This window comes from Sarcophilus harrisii, chromosome 3, assembly GCF_902635505.1.
Source record: "Sarcophilus harrisii chromosome 3, mSarHar1.11, whole genome shotgun sequence".
Lineage (NCBI taxonomy): Eukaryota > Metazoa > Chordata > Mammalia > Dasyuromorphia > Dasyuridae > Sarcophilus > Sarcophilus harrisii.
The window spans coordinates 70,137,729-70,142,877 of NC_045428.1; the positions used below are offsets into that span (position 1 = coordinate 70,137,729).

At 34.5% G+C, this 5,149-nt stretch overlaps 1 pseudogene; it reads right to left on the minus strand.

Annotated features, from left to right (window-relative positions):
• Positions 1-2,980: 2,980 nt before the first annotated feature.
• On the minus strand, positions 2,981-4,548 carry LOC100931400 (annotated as a pseudogene).
• Positions 4,549-5,149: the final 601 nt, after the last annotated feature.

Genomic DNA, 5,149 nt, shown 5'->3' on the forward strand with positions numbered 1-5,149 from the left:
TTTGTTTAGATGAATTATCATCAAAAATAATATGTGATAAATTTGTGTTCTCCCATGGATGTATGGAGTTGGAAGTATTCATGGTAATTTATAAGTGAGATAGTACATGTAAAATACTTTCAAATCTTTAAGTTCTATAATAATTAATAACAACAATAATAAGGTTTCTGTGCTTGATCTGTATATATTTGTTTCTATCTTGGCTACCAGAATTGACAGAGAAAAGAATAAATTCATTTGGTAGAGGAACCTTTCACTTCAATCACAAGATCATAGAGTTTGAATTTGTCCAAAGTGACCCAACTGCTAAGTGACAGAATTGGATTTGAAATCAGGGCTTTTGAACCCCCCAAGTTCAGATCTCTTTCTACTAATTATGACTTCTTGGTAATTGGACAACTTACTTTACAATGTGAATCACTTAGGATAAAATAAAAAAAAGTTTTGATTGCAGCAAACCTCATAACTTTTTATTTCTTTAAAAAACTTTTAATATATAATAGACAGTGATTTCTTCCACTGAAATAGTTTAATTCTCTTCTCTCCCCTCTCCTCTTCACCCTTTCCCTCCTTTCTCCCTTTCCCTTTCTTTCCTTTTCCTTCTCCATCTATAACTCAACAGTTCCTATATATTTAATTACCATTTTATCATGCCCCATACTCTGTTGTCCTCCAATCTCACATTTTCAACCATCTTTCAGACATCTTGAATTAGATATCCAGCAAACATCTTAAACCCAGATGTCCATAACAGAACTCATTATCTACATAGTAGAGGAATCAATGATATCCCCTCTCCAGATTCAAGATACCTCTGAAGAGAGCCTTGAATATTATTTAGATTATTCTGAGGTGATAGTTTTTTTGAGAGTTTTTGTTTGTTTTTTAATCATACTTTACTTTTCTGCTTTGATAAAACAAATTATATTTCATGATAGCCCTGAATTATTCTTAAAATTCTTGACTTCCTCACATCAAGAACTATTATAGCTTTCTAACATAATACTGAAGTATGATCTTGAAAAACAACTTTTAACTTTATTTAAAGTGACTTCATTTTTTAAAAATTCTATTTACCATTTACTTCCTATATTATAATATTTAGATGTTCTGTTGCTGACAATTACATTTTTATATTAATGCCTTCCTCGCTCCCTAAGAAAAATAAAAGATTTTACATAACTTTAGGAATGAAATGCACTAGAAAAAAAATTGTAATTGCACCCAAATTATAAAGAAACCAAAAACAGAAAACCTTCATGAAAGACAGCTGCAGGGAAAACATCAGGAAGGAGCAAATTAGAATCCTGACAAATCTCAATTTAATATTTGTGTCATGGCATTAACTCTAGAGAGGCCAAAGTGTTTAAAAAACAGGACCAAAGGGATAATTTCAAGAGAATTCTATGTAACAGAGTCCAAAATATCCATTTACATGAGCTAACATGCTTTTCTCTCTCTTTTATGCTTTCAATTTTGGGCAAAGATTTTATATATTTAAATACTTAGACCATGTCAGAATACTAACATGACTTGAATTATCAAGGTGAAATGGGGATAGTGTGTTTGTCTAAGCCTATGCTCTTTCCAACAAGCTAAATGATTTTTGCAGTATCAACAATAATAACAGGACCTCAAAAGTCCTCTGCATTGGAGGCTCAATAAGGATCACCAAGACAAAGTAGGAAACTCAGTGTACTACCAGTTAAATAATACTTGTGCAAAAGCTGTGAGTTTATGATAAAAAGGAATAGCACTCAAACCTAAGAGTTCTTTGCTTCAGAGTCAGAATCAAAATCAATGGTTGCCTATGCTCTGACTTTAAATATTGTAGATCATCTCTCAAGATATCTTGGGGCTTACCAGCTTAAGAAAGAAATCTTTTTTTTTTTTTTAGGTTTATTTAGGTTATCACCTTTAATTATCATTATTATTTTATTAATAGCTTTTTATTTACACGTTATACGCATGGGTAATTTTGCAGCATTGACAATTGCCAAACATTTTGTTGCAATTTCCTCTTCCTTCCCCCTACCTTCTTCCTCCTACCCCCTCCCCTAGATGGCAGGATGACCAATACATGTTAAATATGTTAAAGTATAAATTAAATATAAAATAAGTATACATGTCCAAACTGTTATTTTGCTGTACAAAAAGGATCAGACTCTGAAATAGTGTACAATTAGCCTGTGAAGGAAATAAAAAATGCAGGCAGAAAGAAAGAAATCTTAAAGACCATGCTTTAACTCCCAAATCATTCTGGTTCTCACTCTCACCAACAACTGGTCCCAGGCCATGCCCCACTTGATCATTGGATCCTGATTGACTTAAAGTGAATGTAAATCGCAAATTGTATTGGTCAGAAACCCTGAGAGGGTCTTCCCTTCCCATTTTTTTTGACTAGGTAAAAGAGGTCATTTTCTGTCTCATTTCTTACCTAGCCTTAATCACTGATTGGACATTGTCCCAGTCAAAAGTGAGATCTGAGAAAGACCTTAGCTTATAAAGGTCATGGTCTCCCACTGCATCCAGGACCAATCTCCTGGTCCTGATCTATATCTTACTACTGAACCCAGATCTGGCTTTGGAAGAGAAAGTGAGAATGATAACATGGTCAGAGCCCTCTTTCACTTAGATCCAGTTTACTTGCATGGAATGACATCACCTCCTGATATTATGGTCCTCTTTGAGAACTAAGGACAACACAACAACAACAACAAACACAAGTATCAGTAAAAAACAAAAACAAAAACAAAACAAAATAACAACAAAAAAAAAACTTCAATTTGAATCATGCAGTCACTTTAATGAAGCATTGAAGATCCCAGACTTTCTGAAAAGGGGATATTTTAAAGTCTATTACTAGTTTAAAACACCAGGAAGAGTACCTATTCTTTGTTTTAATTACAGGGCAACACATAAACTCCAATACAAAGGGGGAGGGGGAAAGGAAGATTATTTCACAGAGATGAAGTCAAAACTAGTGCTTTGCTCAGTCTTGAGGGCTAATTTTGCTCAGGGTTCTTTGAGGGATTCTTTTCAAAGCTTCATAGACAGTGTGATTTTTATAAAGACTCTGAGTAATAAAGTATTGTTCAAACCTCTGCAAAAATTCCAGATAAATGAGATCATCTGAAGTGAGAGTTTCTTTTCCAACAACTGCTTTAATGGTGTGTACATCTTTAACAATGATATAGCATGCATAGAACTAGTCACAAATATCTACATGTTGTTTTCTGGTCATATCCTTTCCAACAGCAGACTTTATTAACTGAGAAAAAGGAGGCAACACATTAATGAATAAATTTGTCAGGCAACTGCCTATCTATATAGATTTGCCCTTCAGTAATATATCTAATCAAGTTAGGGATGGGATGAGTGGATACAGCCATGATGAGGACAGAAGATCTGAGTAACTAAGCCATTCCTGACTTCTTCAAAATCAGCTTGCTTATATATCCTGACCAAATCTATATGCATGTAGCTTGGAAAGCCGCCTCAGCCAGGGATTTCTTCTCAGGTTGCTGAAACCTCTTGAAGAGCTTCAGCATAATAATTCATATAGTTAGAATGACCAATACATGCTTATTGGTATTGGTATTGGTATTGGAATTCCTGTATTGGTCAGAAACCCTAAAGGTCTCCCCTTCCCAGATTGATTGAAAGCCAGGAATTCTTCTGTTGTTAAGAGTCAGACAAGAAGTGATAATATACACAATTGTTGAGTCATTGACCAAATTCAAAAGCAACAGATGTTATCCATTGAATTATTTTCTTCAAAGTCTGAAGTCTGATTTCCATGTTTATACTTATAGCAGCAATTGCAAAATTCTCATAACAGTCCTTAACATCTCTGAATTTTTTTTTTTTTTTTTTTTTTTTTTTTTTTTACTAAACCAGAGATAGCAAATCTGAGTTGTGGGTAACCAGCAACAGAGAAGATGGTAATATTCTGCTCTGTAACAATGTTGTTGAAGCCATCTAATGCTGAAGTGCCCATTGGAATCATTCCCTTAGGGGACATTCAATAAAGAGGGTTAATTGGCTGTCTTATAATCTCAAGAAAGTCTTCAGCTAGGACTGGGTCTCTTTATCGATTCCCCAGAATCATTGAAAATTTAACCAAACATATCCTCAGATCCCAGTGTTTGAAGAATAACTATCTCTGTAAACTCACAAGCTATCTCCTTGGCATCTATACCTGAAGTTTCTTCAAAAAAATAAACTATTGCTTTGCTACCAGTAACTTCTAAAACCTGACCACTGTATTTTTGCCATCAGGTTACATCAAATGTTCTCAACATATCCGGGAAATTTAACATGATGTAAAAAACTTAATTGTTTTGTATTGAGGCAGGGTTGAGGGAGGTAAATTTGGGTGATGGTCAATGCCTTCTCCCTGGACTCTATGCTGTTCTTGGGTGACTTTGGCAGGTTGGGAATGGTCTCATTCACAAATCTCCAATCTCTTGAAGTACTTATTTCCTCCATTCCCATGGACCTAGCAAATCCTACTGAGAAGACACAGATATAACAGGAGGTCTCCATTCTCATTTTTGTCTGCTCCACCTACTCCTGACTTCCTTTCTTCTTCAATAATATGCATTTAAAAACACACACACAAAAAGAAAACAAGTCTAGTTTTCAATTGCTGGAGAACCAATGAAAGTTGGGGAAACCAGTTGATCAAAGTCTGTGTTAGGCTAGTCATGTGACTGTTGAAGTCACATAATGAAATTGTATCAAAAGGATTGCTTGTCCCAACCAATTTGCAAGCCATTATAGAAACTCCTGGTATTCCCATTAGTTCAGGACATTCAGAAAACAAATACTTTTTTGAAAAACAAAAATCTTTCCATTTCAAAAAACCTTAAGGTGTCATAGCATCCATTTCCCTGTCTTAATTCCTTGCGAAACTTGCAAGTTCCTGGTATGATTCCTTTTAGGTACAAAGTATATACTATGCCTTAATAAAATATATCAAATTTTCCAGCCATTTAAAAAATTTTGGAATAGAACCTGAATTTTTCTGACTGTCATTTCAGGTGGCTGTTCATGAGAACTAAATCTTGTATTAGACATTTTAATTGTGGGTTGACCGAAGTACTGAGGAATCTTGTGGTCTCTGGCTGATCTTCATTTATGGATA